This window comes from Eleutherodactylus coqui, chromosome 2 (assembly GCF_035609145.1).
Source record: "Eleutherodactylus coqui strain aEleCoq1 chromosome 2, aEleCoq1.hap1, whole genome shotgun sequence".
Classification (NCBI taxonomy): Eukaryota; Metazoa; Chordata; class Amphibia; order Anura; family Eleutherodactylidae; genus Eleutherodactylus; species Eleutherodactylus coqui.
Window position 1 is genome coordinate 21432001 of NC_089838.1, and position 16002 is coordinate 21448002.

The window sequence follows — 16002 nt, forward strand, 5'->3', positions numbered from 1 at the left end:
CATACAAACGACAGTCGCTTGTTTGCTTTTACACAGAGCGCTTGTTGTTCATTAGTTGTTTGCCAACACATCATTCATAGAAGAGATCTATATGCAAATTCATTTAGCAAGTCGTTCAAATACAAATGGCTGTAATTGTACACCAAACCACTTTTGATCAACAAATGACTATTTTTTTAGGTGAGCCGAAATGACTAGCAACGTATCGCTCGTCACCCTGCTGGTGGTCGTGTTTGCAAGAACAATCATTGCATTTATTTGATTGAGCGATTACTTTGAGGATAGTCGGCCCATGTAAAGGTACCTTTACATTATTAGGCCTCAGTCTACTGGGCGTTTTTTTGCGTGATTTGTGGATCGCATAACGGATGCGCATCCGCAAATCGCGTAACTGGGGCCGACGATTCGCTGAAAAAGCTGCACCTAGCAGCGTTTTCAGTGAACCCGCCCCACACTGCCCGCTATCCTCTGCCACAGCTGTGCCACAGCTGTGGCAGAGGAGAACGATGTTTGCCCATTGAATTCAATGGAGCCGGCAATACAGCTGGCTCCATTGAAAGCAATGGGCTGCCGGCGAGTGCGGGATGAATTTTCGGGAAGGGCTTAAAAATATAAGCCCTTACCTGAAAACCATCCTAAAATGTGTAAAATTTAAAAAAAAAAGTATACTCACCTTTTCCCTGCAGACGGAGTTCAGCCGCGTCCGGCCGGCAGTTCTCCTGAACTGCTCTGTGTAGTATTCAGCAGGCGGGGATTTGAAATCCCCGCCTGCTGAATGGGCTGCCTCTGATTGGTCACAGCCCTCACCAATCAGAGGCAGCTCTCACTCACCCATTCATGAATTCATGAATGGGTGAGTGAGTGCTGCCTCTGATTGGCTCAGCGCAGGGACCAATCAGAGGCAGCTCTCAGCTGTCATTCAATGTTCTGCTGGAGTTTTCTAAGAGCTGGGTGCTGAGGTCTGAGTGCTGCAATCAACAATAGTCTGAGTGCTATTGGTGCTAAGGTGTGCCGAAATCTGGGTGTAAGAGTCTACTGCAGTCTGGGTACAGGAATCTACTGAGATCTGCTTAGCTCTGGTTGCTAATTTTGGTTATGGTCTGGGAGCTAATATCAGGCCATGGTCTGGGTGTGAGGGTCCATTGAGATTTGTGTGCTAGGGTCTGGGTGATGAGGTGTGCTGACATCTGGGTGTGCTAAGGTTTGGGTGCTAGGGTCTACTGAAATCGGGTGCTGGAGTCTGCTGAGGGCTGGGTTACAGGGTCTACTGAGATATGGATACTGGGGTCTACTGAGATCTGGATACTTGGGTCTACTGAGAACTGGGATGCTGGTTGTAAGTGTTGGTTAAGGTCTGGTTGCCAGGGTCTACTGAGTTCTGTGTGATGGGCTCTGTGTGTTAGGATCTACTGAAATCCGGATACTGAGGTCCACTTAAATCTTGGTGCGGGTTGTCAGTGTTAGTTAAGGTCTGATTGCTAGGGTCTGCTGAGGACTGGGTGCTAGACTCTAGTGAGATCTGGATACTGGGGTCTATAGAGATCTGAGTGTTAGGGTCTACTGAGACCTGTGTGCTTGTTGTTAGTGTTGGTTAAGATTTGTTTGCTAGGGTATACTAAGATCTGGGTACTGGGGTGTGCTTTGGTTTAGGTGCTAAGGTCTACTGAGATCTGTGTGCTGGGTTCTGCTGAGGTCTGAGTGTTAGGGTCTACTGAAATCTGGATACTCAGATCTACTGCGTACTGGGTGCTGGTTGTTAGTGTTGCTCAAGGTCTGATTGCTAGGGTCTACTGAGTTCTGGGGTGTGTTTTGGGTCTGCTGATGACAGAGTGCTAGTGTTTACAGAGATCTGGTTACTGGGGAGTACTGAGATCTGAGGGCTAGGGTCTACTGTTATCTAGGTGCTGATGTCTACTGAGAACTAGGTGTTGGAGTTTGCTTAGTTCTGGTTGTTAGGGTTCGTTAAGATCTGGGTGCCAGGGTCTACTGAGATCAGGGTGCTGCTAAGGTCTGGGTGTTGGGGAGTACTTTGGTCTACATTCTAGGGTCTGCTAACATCTGGGTGCTGGGGCTACTGATATCCGGGTGCTGGAGTCTGCTTAGCTCTGATTCTTAGTTTTGGTTAAGGGCTAGCTGTTAAGGTCTACTGAGATCGGGACACTGGGGTGGGTGTGCTTTGTTCTGGGTGCTAGAGTCTTCTGAGATCTGGATGCTGGGGTCTGCTGAGGTCTGGGTGTGGGATCTACTGAAATCTGGATACTGGGGTCTACAGAGATCTGGGTGCTAGGGTATACTGAAATTTAGGTGCTAGGGTCTATTGAGATCAGGATGCGGGGTCTGCTTAGCTCTGGTTATATTGTTCTATGTCTAGGTGCAAGCATTAGTCTGTAGTCTGGTTGCTGGGGTCTACTGAGATCTGGCATCTGCTACGGTCTAGGTCTGTGTTCCCCAACTCCAGTCCTCAGGGACCGGCAACAGGTCATTATTTCAGGATTTCCTCAGAATTGCACAGGTGATGTAATTATTGTTGGTGCCGCAGACATTGCCACAGGTGTACTCATCATAGGATATCCTGAAAACATGGCCTGTTGGTGGTCCCTGAGGACTGGAGTTGGGGACCCCTGGCTAAGGTAGTAGTGAGTCTGAGTACCATGGTCTATAGGGGTCTGGGTGCTGGGGTCTACTGATATCTGGCATCTGCTAAGGTCTAAGTACTAGTGAGTCTGATTGCCAGGGTCTATAGGGGTCTGGGTGTTGGGGTCTACTAATATCAGGCATCTGCTAAGATCTAGGTACTAGTGAGTCTGAGTGCCAGGGTTTATAGGGGTCTGGGTGCTGGGGTCTACTGATATCTGGCATCTGCTAAGGTCTAAGTACTAGTGAGTCTGATTGCCAGGGTCTATAGGGGTCTGGGTGTTGGGGTCTACTAATATCAGGCATCTGCTAAGATCTAGGTACTAGTGAGTCTGAGTGCCAGGGTTTATAGAGGTCTGGGTTTTGGGATCTACTGGTATCTGGCATCTGCTAAGATCTAGGTACTAGTGAGTCTGAGTGCCAGGGTTTATAGGGGTCTGGGTGCTGGGGTCTACTGATATCTGGCATCTGCTAAGATCTAGGTACTAGTGAGTCTGAGTGCCAGGGTTTATAGGGGTCTGGGTTCTGGGGTCTACTGATATCTGGCATCTGCTAAGATCTAGGTACTAGTGAGTCTGAGTGCCAGGGTTTATAGGGGTCTGGGTTCTGGGGTCTACTGATATCTGGCATCTGCTAAGGTCAAGGTACCAGTGAGTCTGAGTGCCAGGGTTTATAGAGGTCTGGGTTCTGGGGTCTACTGATATCTGGCATCTGCTAAGGTCTAAGTACTAGTGAGTCTGATTGCCAGGGTCTATAGGGGTCTGGGTGTTGGGATCTACTAATATCAGGCATCTGCTAAGATCTAGGTACTAGTGAGTCTGAGTGCCAGGGTTCATAGGGGTCTGGGTGCTGGGATCTACTAATATCAGGCATCTGCTAAGATCTAGGTACTAGTGAGTCTGAGTGCCAGGGTTTATAGGGGTCTGGGTTCTGAGGTCTACTGATATCTGGCATCTGCTAAGGTCAAGGTACCAGTGAGTCTGAGTGCCAGCGTCTAGAGGGGTCTGGGTGCTGGGTACTATTATTAAATTCTGTGCCATGTATAAACACATAACTGGCTGCGTCTTGATGCACTTTATGACTAAAGGGCAGTTTTGGAGCCTGGAATACATCAATATATGCCGGAAAGTGACACTGTGTCTCCATGAGGACCTTTCTCCCAGGTAGACAAGTATACATCCCCTATAGATGTCACCTGTAATATTTAATGGGACATCATCGTGTAGGAAAGAAGCAATGAGACCCTATAGAATCTGAGGAGGACTGAGAGGCAACAAGACACCTAGAAGACGAGGAGAAGGGAGACAATGCAGCTCCAGTGTGCGAGGAGCAGGGAGAGCAGTGCGAGGATCCAGACAGGGCAGCAGATTGGAGAGCCGAGTGCGGGGAGGGCGAGAGATGGAGGAGCAGGAGGAGGAGAGCCGGGAGGAGGAGGAGAGGAGAGGGAGTGCTGACTGATCAGAGGCCGTCCTGCTCCCGGGCTACTCATGGACTTTCCCGGAGCCTCCGGCCGCTGCTTCTGGATATCTGGACCATAGACGGGGAGCGGGCACCTCGGTGAGTACCGCCACCCGGGCACCATGCCTCCGTGCTGTGGGCACCGCTGATGCACTGAGGATACAATGTGAGCTTCTTACTGGCACCCACATCTGGGCATGACAGCTGCAACTGGCACTAGTGGGTGCATGCCATTTATCAGCGGGCACCGGTGGCATGATCTGGGGATCGCCTGGTGTCATTAGTAATCCGTTCCTGTCCTTTACCGATTCATCTGTGGCATGCAACTGGCACGAAAAACTGGGACATGGGCAATCTTAAGTTGAAGATTCATCTGTTAAGGCAAGTGGGGTGGCAGCATTATATAATAGAAAGTGTGATGCCAACACTAGTATGGTGCCAACACTGCTCCAAAAGTGGGCTGCCAGAATCTTACAATTGAAAGTGAGGTGCCAACACCAGTGGGATGCCAATGAAGGCTGCTTAGTGGGGTGCCAGCATTATAGATTAAAAGTGAGGTGGGGGCAATATTATAAAGTAGGGTGGCAACAATGATGAAAAAGTGGGGTACTATCCTTATACAATTGAAGTAAGGTGATGCCAATAGTATAAAGTGGGATGCCAACACTGCTCAATAATAAGTGGGGTGCAAGCATTATACATTGAAAGGGAGTTGCCAACATTAGCAGGCTGCTGGCATGATAAAGCGGAATGCCAACACTGTTCAATAATACATAGGATACAGCATTATAAAGTGGGGTGCCAACGCTGCTCAATGTTAGGGGGGGTGCTATCATTATACTATTGAGTTAAGGTGATGAACACTAGTGGGGTACCAGCAGAAAAATGTAGGGTGCCAAAATGCTCAATAATAAGCAGGATGCCAACGATATTAAGTGGGGTGCTGCTCAATAATAAGTGGCTTGCTAGCATACATTGAAAGTGAGTTGCCAACACTAGTGGGGTGCCAGCATCACAAAGTAGGGTGCGAACATTGCTCAATAATAAGTGGGGTGCTAGCGTTATACCATGCAAGTAACAAGCAAACACTAGTGCGGTGGCAGCATTATAAAGTAGGGTGCCAGCGTTGTGCAATAATATGTGGGGTGCCAGCATTATACATTGAAAGTGAGGTGCCACCACTAGTGGAATGCCAACATTATAAAGTGAAATGCCAACATGTTGAATAATAAATGGGATGCAGCATTATAAAGTGGTGTGCCAGCATTGCTCAATAATTTGCGGGGTGCCAGCATTGCTCCATTATTGAACTTCCCTCCAACCGTTTGCTATAGAAAGTGAGATGCCAGTATTGCTTGATAATAAAGGAGGTGCCAACAGTGCTTAATAATATATGTTGTGCCAACTTACACTGCTTGATATTATATGGGGTCTTGGCATTGTATGGCAGAAAATGAGGTGCCAACGCTTTTTAATAATAAGTGGGGTGCCAACATTGCTGGATCATAAGGAAGGTGCCAACATTATGTATTAGAGAGCGGTGGGTTACCTTTAAAAGCACTGCCACCATCACAATACAGAACGTGTGACCTCACTAGCATTGCGTAATAATAGGAGGAGTGCCCACATTCCACTATGGAAGATGGGTTACCTTACCTGCATTGCACAAAAAGTGATGCCCAATAATAAGTGGGGTACCATAATAACATAATAGGGTACCCCACATAGGGTGCCAACAGTGATCATATAAACGTGGGTGCCACTGCTACAAAGGAAGTACCAATGTTGCCCAGTATTAAGTAGGTGCTAATACTGCATGGTAGAAAATAGGACACCAACATTGCCAAATGACTATTATGAGGGTGCAGTGCCAATAATGGCAAGCTTACGCTTATGCTTCATATAGATGTAGCAGAGCTGGATTTGTCATTGAACTGTATTAACTTGCATTTCCATGTGATAACATATGGGAATAGTGCCAAGTGATAAACTCAGCTCTGCCCGCTCAGAGAACTCTGCTCTAATATGCAACTTGTGGCTGGTATTGTGAAGGATCATTAGCACTTGGTTTTGGCTGATAATGTGCCCAGCGATGGGATCTCAGCTGTAGAGGGGTACTCAGTGCTGGTCTATCCGATCCATTGCCCAGGAATGGAATAATTATGTATGTGCCCCCCGTCTCACTGTTGATAGCTTGTCCTCTATGTACTGTAAGACTGTCCTATATATAGCATTGTTTTATCGACTGGCGTTATATTAGTGATCAGAAGGAATTAGTATTTTACTGTCGCTGTTATTTATGGCATTATGGGGGATTTTGGGGGATTGGAGCCTTCATCACGGTTCTGACAGCGTAGAAGGATCTTATAGAGTTTTCTATGGTAATGTCATTGGATACGTCATGTGGAATATTCTTCTATCTCCATATCTGGGATAGTGTTATTATATTATACTATAAGGCGTCTGCAGCCATGGGGGCTGATGAATGGGTGGGTGGGTTTATCCTCATTAGCAATATCTGATTGGCTCACAAATAATACCCAATAAAGCTGTACTATAAATTCGAATGACCTCCCACTGGTGTCCCTAATGCTGATCTTCTAGGGGGGGGGGGGGCTCTCAATGAGCTTGCTGTTATTTGATGAATGGATACAATGGATATTTTGGCACTGATGGACTAATTCATATTGAATGCATGGATAAGCTGGTAGATAGTGGAGATGGGTTGCTATGTACAACGTTTTACTCCTCACTTATGGGGCCTTTTTCTGCAGAGAGGGCTGAGAAGTTGTATAAAGTGGACTCCGTCGCACTGAATCCTTAGACTGCGGCCTGTTTCTGCAGATGTGTTTCCAGAGGATGCAGATTTGGGGTCCTGAGGCTTTGCACCCAGTTACTGGTGATATAGAGCTGCTTTCTTTGGAGAGATAGATGGATGGATAGATAACATCTGGGTTGTTAGATTTATAGATAATAGGTGGGTTCCAAGATATATAACATATGCATCTTTGAGACAATCAACCGAATCTGTAGTGAAAAGTAATCTTTTTAGGTGTGTGGTTTTAAAAAATGTAACCAGTATGCATAATGTGCAGGAAATCTGGTCTGCATGAAGGGGTGATAGATAGATAGATAGATAGATAGATAGATAGATAGATAGATAGATAGATATGAGATAGATAGATAGATAGATAAATAGATCTGAGATAGATAGATGGATAGATAGATATGAGATAGATAGATAGATAGATAGATGTATATGAGATAGATAGATAGGAGATAGATAGATAGATAGATAGATAGATAGATAGATATGAGATAGATAGATAGATAGATAGATATGAGATAGATAGATAGATAGATAGAGAGCTGGATAGATAGATAGATAGATAGATAGATAGATTATAGATAGATAGATAGATAGATAGATAGATGGATAAATAGATAGATGGATAGATAGATAGAGCGATGGATAGATAGATGGATATGAGATAGATAGATATGAGATAGATAGATAAATAGATAGATAGGAGATAGATAGATAGATATGAGATAGGAGATAGATAGATATGAGATAGATAGATAGATAGATAAATAGATATGAGATAGGAGATAGATAGGAGATAGATAGATAGATATGAGATAGATAGATATGAGATAGATAGATAGATAGGAGATAGATAGGAGATAGATAGATATGAGATAGATAGGAGATAGATAGATAGATAGATAGATATGAGATAGATAGATATGAGATAGATAGATATGAGATAGATAGGAGATAGATAGATAGATAGATAGATATGAGATAGATAGATATGAGATAGATAGATAGGAGATAGATAGATAGATATGAGATAGATAGAGATAGATATGAGATAGATAGATAGATAGATAGATACCGGTAGATAAATATGAGATAGAGATAGATAGATAGATAAGTTAGAGATATAGAAGATAGATAGATGATAGACAGATAGATATGAGATAGATACCGGTAGATAAATATGAGATAGAGATAGATAGACATTAGATTAATACCGGTAGATAGATATAAGAGAGAGAGAGATATGCGATAGATAGATATGAGATAGATAGATAGATAGATAGATAGATAGATAGATAGATAGATAGATAGATATGAGATAGATAGATATGAGATAGATAGATAGATAGATATGGGATAGATAGATAGATATGAGATAGATAGATAGATAGATATGAGATAGATACCGGTAGATAGATAGATAGATAGATAGATAGATAGATAGATAGATATGAGAGAGATAGATAGATAGATAGATAGATAGATATGAGATAGATAGATAGATAGATAGATAGACAAATATGAGATAGATACGGGTAGATAGATAGATAGATAGATATGAGATAGATAGATAGATATGAGATAGATAGATAGATAGATAGGAGATAGATAGATAGATAGATAGGAGATAGATAGATAGATAGATAGATAGATATGAGATTGATAGATAGATAGACATTAGAATAATACCGGTAGATAGATAGATTGATGTATAGATAGATAGATAGATAGATAGATAGATAGATAGATAGTCCCAGATACTCAGCTGTGAGGGACAGTCACTTTAGGAGACTATTTCACCTCCTCTCGGACTTCAGCTCCATGGAGGAGGAAGAGAAATTCTACATCCTGCTGGGGGAAGAGGAAGACACAACGGCCATACAATATATTAGTGCCTGCCATGGACTGAGTGGAGCATGAGATGTCATGGACTCTATACCCCCTACCTCAGATGTGCCCCTATTCCTCTACCCTAATTTGCCACTTGCTCTGGCATTGCTAACGTTCATTTGGTCCTGCAGATAAAGCTTCTATGAGGATACATCACCTGTAGTGGATTTTCCATATTATCTCTATATACTCTGGATATTGTATATGGTGACATAGGGCTCTGGGTGAAGCCTTGATACAAGAACTTGTACTAGTTGATGTGATGGTAAATTGCCCGTGGAGTGCGCCCTGTTTAGCAGAGTCCGTCAGACGCGTAGAATCATCGCTTACATGAGAGATTTCCAATCTGTATCTAGAAGCTCAGTGATTTGCAGAGAATATGTAATTGGATGTTTGGGGAGACGAGCGGGGTGGATTATATAACCAGCACAGTCACTGGAACCATGGAGCCGGGCGGTGCCGAGTCACAGACTGGAGGCTGCCTTCCTTGGGCACAGGGATCATTTGTATGTTGGGTTTTTTACATGGGACTGACTGAATTAGCTGCGAACTCGTTGCCTGATGTAAGAGACGGTACTTGTAAGATCCTCGTACAATGTGAAGTTCTTTCTCGGAGACAATTACTCTCCTCATCCCGCATCCACTTTGCTAAATGGAAAATGTTCAGGATAATCTTTTTTCAATTTCTCGGTATATATTGGAATAAGCTTTTAAATGAACCCAAAGAACATCCTTTCTTCTTACTATTCACTTCGATGTATAAGTTCCATCCTTTGTGTTACTGGTAAAAGTAAAAACTCCCATGATTCTTATGGTCTGTTAAGGTATATTGGGGGCTGTAGTACAAAAGGCATTAAACAAAATAATATACTGATTATACGGCATATGGTCGGATTATTCAGGGGTGCCACGTGTAAGAGGAGAAGAGCTATGTGACCTGGGCCCCCTAGGCTGGGTTCACACTATGTTAGATAGATAGATAGATAGATAGATAGATAGATAGATAGATAGATAGATGGATAGAGAGATGGATAGATAGATGGATAGATAGATAGATAGATAGATAGATTATAGATAGAAGATAAATACATGAGCGATAGATATGGGACCGACGGATAGATAGATAGATAGATAGATAGATATGAGGCAGATAGATAGATAGATAGATAGGCGATAGATAGATAGATATGAGATAGATAGATAGATATGAGATAGATATATAGATAGATTATAGATAGAAGATAAATACATGAGCGATAGATATGGGACCGACGGATAGATAGATTATAGATAGAGGATAAATACATATGCGATAGATATGGGACTGATAGATAGATAGATAGATAGGAGATAGATAGATATGAGAGAGATACATAGATAGATGATTGATAGATAGATAGATAGATAGATAGATAGATAGATAGATAGACGATAGATAGATAGATAGATAGATATGAGACAGATAGATAGATAGATAGATATGAGACAGATATATAGATAGATATGAGATAGATAGATAGATAGATATGAGATAGATAGATAGGAGATAGATAGATAGGAGATAGATAGATATGAGATAGATAGATAGATATGAGATAGATAGATAGATATGAGATAGATAGATAGATAGATATGAGACAGATATATAGAGAGATATATAGATAGAAGATAAATACATATGCGATAGATATGGGACCAACAGATAGATAGATGGATAGATGATAGATAGATAGATAGATAGATAGATAGATAGATAGATATGAGACAGATAGATAGATAGATATGAGATAGATATATAGATAGATTATAGATAGAAGATAAATACATGAGCGATAGATATGGGACCGACGGATAGATAGATTATAGATAGAGGATAAATACATATGCGATAGATATGGGACTGATAGATAGATAGATAGGAGATAGATAGATATGAGAGAGATACATAGATAGATGATTGATAGATAGATAGATAGATAGATAGATATGAGAGAGATACATAGATAGACGATAGATAGATAGATAGATAGATAGATAGATAGATAGATAGATAGATAGATAGATAGATATGAGACAGATAGATAGATATGAGACAGATATATAGATAGATATGAGATAGATAGATAGATATGAGATAGATAGATAGGAGATAGATAGATAGGAGATAGATAGATAGATAGATATGAGATAGATAGATATGAGATAGATAGATAGGAGATAGATAGATATGAGATAGATAGATAGATATGAGAGAGATACATAGATAGATAGATATGAGACAGATAGATAGATAGATATATAGATAGAAGATAAATACATATGCGATAGATATGGGACCAACAGATAGATAGATGGATAGATGATAGATAGATAGATAGATAGATAGATAGATAGATAGATAGATAGATAGATATGAGATAGATAGATAGATAGTTAGTTCTGGCATCACATTCTTCTGAAAGCTGTCTAAGGGCTCAGTCACACGGGCGCATCGGCACCCGTACACCGGCGCCGATGCGCCTGTGTAACTGAGCCCTTCCTGCAGCAAGAAGACGGCCGTATCTCTGCAGCGCTGAAGAAAGAACACAATGAAGCCGGTCACATGTTCTTTCTCCCGCCGCTGCAGAGAGACGTCCGTCTTGAGGTACGGCCATCTTCCTCCTGCAGTAACACGGACGCCGATGCGCCCGTGTGACTGAGCCCTAACGGTGCGTTCAAACGTTGCAGAAACGTTACAATGTTTCAGAAATGGAAACACTATTGAAAAACTGCAGTGGAAAAGTTTACTATTTTAGTGAATTGGATTAAAATAAATCCTGTTGACATGTAGTGGAAAAAACCCCACAGTGGATTCTCTGCTGTAACTGCGCTGTAACTGTAAGCTGCGGTCTTGCTGCAGATCCACTTTGGAAATTCCGCAACAAATCCACAGTGTTTATGCAAGATGTAAAGGCACCCTAAAGGAGTATGTGTCTTCGTTGCCCATAGTATCCAATCACAGTGCAGTTTTCCTTTTACATCAGCAGTACACGAAAAGTTTCTCTTAAGGTGCTTTTACACGGAGCGAGAAATCGGTCGAACAAGCGAACCATGACACGTGCAGTCAGTTTAAACACAGATATATATATATTGTAACAGGATCGTTCAGTCATTCAGGTCACTGTATGAGAACGACTGAAACATCAGTGCTTAAACCAAGTGATTAGTGAATGGGCAACGATGATTTTTCTGGAAATGAACGATAAGCAAATGAATTATCATTCATCACCGGCCGTGTTTACACTGAACAATATTAACCCTCTCCAATCCACTGTCTGACGTCTGAAGACATTATGATTTAAGGCTGTACAGCTCCGATGTTGGAAGACATCCGTCGGGGTTCTCTTACTGTATATTGCCAGCCTCTCTGCTGTCGGAGCCTATCCAACGTGTCACCTCATGCAGTACTGGCTTTAGCCAGCAGATAGCGCTGTTGTATAACAGCAGAAAAAGAGTAAGCCCCCTAGGAAAACCAGGATACAAATTGGATTGGAAAGGGTTAAATTCAAATGATAAAGCGATTGAATGATAATTGTTCTGAGTTATTTGAAACTCATAACAGAATTATTGACTTTAATGAGGCAAACATAGGGGGGAAGGGACTTGTTATTTGTATAGCGCCCTCTATTCTGCAGCACTTTCAGATAATTTTGTTCATTACCCCCCCACCAAGCTGGGTACTCTTTTTACCGACCTCGGAAGGATGGAAGGCTGAGTCAACCTTGAGCCGGCTACCTGAACCATGCGGTGATTAAACCCACAACCTTCAGGGCGTGAGTGAGAGCTTAGGACTGTGTTTCGCTGCCTTAACACTCTGCGCCACACGAGTCCAAAGGTTCAAACTTCTGACTTGTTTTGACCTGATTTACATAAGTTTCTATCTGTTTTGGAGGACACAATAGGATAGTTGGGGAGTAGAGATGAGCGAACGTGCTCGGCCACGCCCCTTTTTCGCCCGAATACCGCGAATTCCGAGTACTTCCGTACTCGGGCGAAAAAATTCGGGGGGCGCCGTGGCGGCACGGGGGGTAGCAGTGGGGAGTGGGGGGGAGAGGGAGAGAGAGAGGGCTCCCCCCTGTTCCCCGCTGCTCCCCCCCACACCGCCACGCCTCTCCCCGCCCCCCGGCGCCCCCCGAATCTTTTCACCCGAGTACTGAAGTACTCGAAAATGGCGGTACTCGGGTGCGTAAGTACTCGAAACGAGTACGTTCGCTCATCTCTATTGGGGAGTAATGCTCATGTGGGCCACATAAGGACACAGGGGTGTAACTATAGAGGGTGCAGGGGATGCGGTTGCACCCGGGCCCAGGAGCCTTAGGGGGCCCATAAGGCCTCTCTTCTCCATATAGGGAGCCCAGTACTATGAATAAAGCATTATAGTTGGGGGCCCTGTTACAGGTTTGTATTGGGGCCCAGGAGCTTCAAGTTATGTCTCTGTGCAGCATGGTTTAGGTATGGGTACGGGTACAGATACAGATAGAGGGGGGGCCCCAGCTCACATTTTGCATCAGGGCCCCTGAGTCTTTAGTTACGCCCCTGTAAGGACATATGGATGTAATAAAGCTGGCTTTGTCATGTAACTTCCTAAAGCCTTATCGTTTGTCGTTAGGATAACTCTATGGATTAAAGAGGTGTCCCCAACTTGGGCCAAACATGGCTGTGATGAGAGTACTCCTGTATACAAGGCGGACGGGTGACCAAAAACAGCTGAGCATGGTAGGGCTACACCATTTCCCATAGACATCAATGGCAGTTATGCAAACCGCAATGAGCCCACTGTCTCCACAGCTCCAAAGTTATGGAAACAGAGTAGCTCGCTGTGCTGCACTCCTTGTGTAACTCCCATTGACTTCTGTGGGAGTTGCGGAAAGAGTATAGCAAAGCCTGTTTAGATTTTGGTGCAGATCTGCAGCAGATCTCACCCCTTAAATTTGAAGTCAATTGATATGGTGAAATCTGCTGCAGATGCGCAACAAAATCTGCAGTAAGTCAGTAACGTGTAAATGTACCCTTCAAAGGGTATTCCACCGATGTGGCATTATTTTCAGTTTTTACTCATCCACTGGATGGGTTAAAACTGAGAGGTCAGTGGAGGTCCAACCACTGAGACACCCACCGATCCCGAGGATGGGGGGTTCCGTTAGCCCCCCTACCAGTCACAGCAGTATCACTGCTCTGACCGAAGTGAATGGAGAGCTGGTTGTACATCTGCGGTGCCGCTCCAATCATTTCATTGGGTCTGATGGAAAAATTCAAGTGCTATATTCGGCTATTTTCATCAGCCCCATTAAAATGAATGCAGCTGCTACCTGCATGCACGGCTGCCAATCCATTCAAAGCAATGTCACTCCCATTGGGGCTTCGATGCAAAAATGACTGGAGCTTGGGCAAATGGGAGCCTTAGGAATGGTGGGGGTCCCAGTGGTTGGGGGAAAACTGAAAAAAACATCACATTGCTGAGATAGTCTTTTAAGTCCAACCACCTGCGACCATTGCATATTGTCATTGCGGTGGCTACAAATTGACATAGGTGGGGTACTATCGGACTGATATGGGATATCCCATGGATCCTCAGGACCGAAATGTCCAATAACATCTGGCTGTTACGTACTAACATCACTAATTTACTGTTTGATGCCTTGGACCTCACCATGAATTAGCAATAAATCATTTTTTGGTAAAGGAGTTGTGGAGTGCCGTGGGGTTTCCCAGAGTAAAGTGAGGACCAGGGGCGTAACTATAGAGGGTGCAGGGGATGCGGTTACTCCCGGACCCAGGACCCTTAGGGGGCTCATAGGGCCTCTCTTCTCCATATAGTAAGCCTAGCAGTATGAATAAAGCATTATAGTTGGGGGCCCTGTTGCAGATTTTGCATGGGGGCCCAGAAGCTTCAAGTTACACCTCCGGTGAGGACTGTTCTCAAGTCATGGTTAGCACTGTGCAGGAGCATCTGTTACAAAATATATCCTCTCCATAAGTCATTAAAGTTGAGATGGGAATAGCCATTTAGGTTAGTATGGTAGATTTACCTGCAATGTAGATTTTCCTTATGGGACCCTTCTCACCTTGTTTATGAGTATTTGAAACTTTCAGGGAACACTTACAAATTGTTTTCTGAGCCTGTGCTATTCTTCTCATCATAAAATGTGGTATTCGGTTCCGTAAAAGGATAATAGGATGAGCTGTGAAGCGGCAGATTTCCCATGTTTTATTGCTCTCTATACATTTTCCATACAATTCATACTTTTCTAGGGAGCAGTACCAGAGCTGTCCAGCAGGTGGTGCTCTATTGTAGAGCTTTCCCATATAGAGTCCATCAAAAGCACACAGGTAAATTACAATGCACAGAGTCCTTATTGCTATATTTGCTGCCCATCTGTTTAGGATTTTCAGAGGCAAAGATCACAGAATTGTTCGGGGATGGCGGGATCCAAAAATGGTGCCAGTTTTCGGGATTACGTTTTTACATTTTAGATTAAAAACAAGTTTTCTACCAAAATAATTGCAGCTATTGGGGGATCGCTCACCTGTTCAGAATGAAGGTAATGTTTCATAGGACTTAAAAGGGACAGTCGGGGCAGAACTGATCCACCGGGGTGGTTATGCCTAAAGGACCTGAAGGAGGGGCAGGATGGCACAAGAATCCTCTCCTAGCTGCTACTGAATTCCCCATCCCCTCTGCATCAGGCTCTCCGCTAGTATATTTCTAGGACATGACATTAGACGCTACATTTAGGTGCTATTCCCCTTTAAGTGCAGCATGTACAGAGAACAATGTTGGTTTCTGTGTCCGTGTAGGATATGATGTGTGCAATTGCCTATAAAGAGATCGCTTACTGCATTAGATGTGTTTCCAGCCGCCTGCCGAATATTATTTTTAGCTTGGCCTTTTCACAATTCTATTTGCATCTATTATAACTTTAGTCTATTTGTAGGTTTTACACAATCTCCCATAATAATACACACAATACCGCTTGTTTTCGGCGGATGTAAATGTTAAAGCTGCATATTACCTGGAAATTGCTGAAATGCTTCCTAGTGCCTAATTCACAGATCTATCTATCTCATATCTATCTATCTATCTATCTATCTATCTATCTATCTATCTATCTATCTATCTATCTATCTATCTCATATCTATCTATCTATCTATC

The 16002-nt window shown here is 43.2% G+C and overlaps 1 protein-coding gene across 6 annotated transcripts in view; it reads left to right on the top strand.

Moving 5' to 3' along the window:
* Nucleotides 1-16002, top strand: part of SGCD (sarcoglycan delta) — a 603650-nt gene that overhangs the window by 26605 nt on the left and 561043 nt on the right. For 2 of the 6 annotated variants that reach the window (XM_066590468.1, XM_066590466.1), the window contains exon 1: nucleotides 4092-4191. The exons of the other annotated variants lie outside the window; for them this stretch is intronic. The gene's annotated coding sequence lies outside the window, so the exon portion shown is untranslated. Of the gene's footprint in view, nucleotides 1-4091; nucleotides 4192-16002 lie in introns of those variants that run through there. 6 annotated transcript variants of the gene reach the window in all.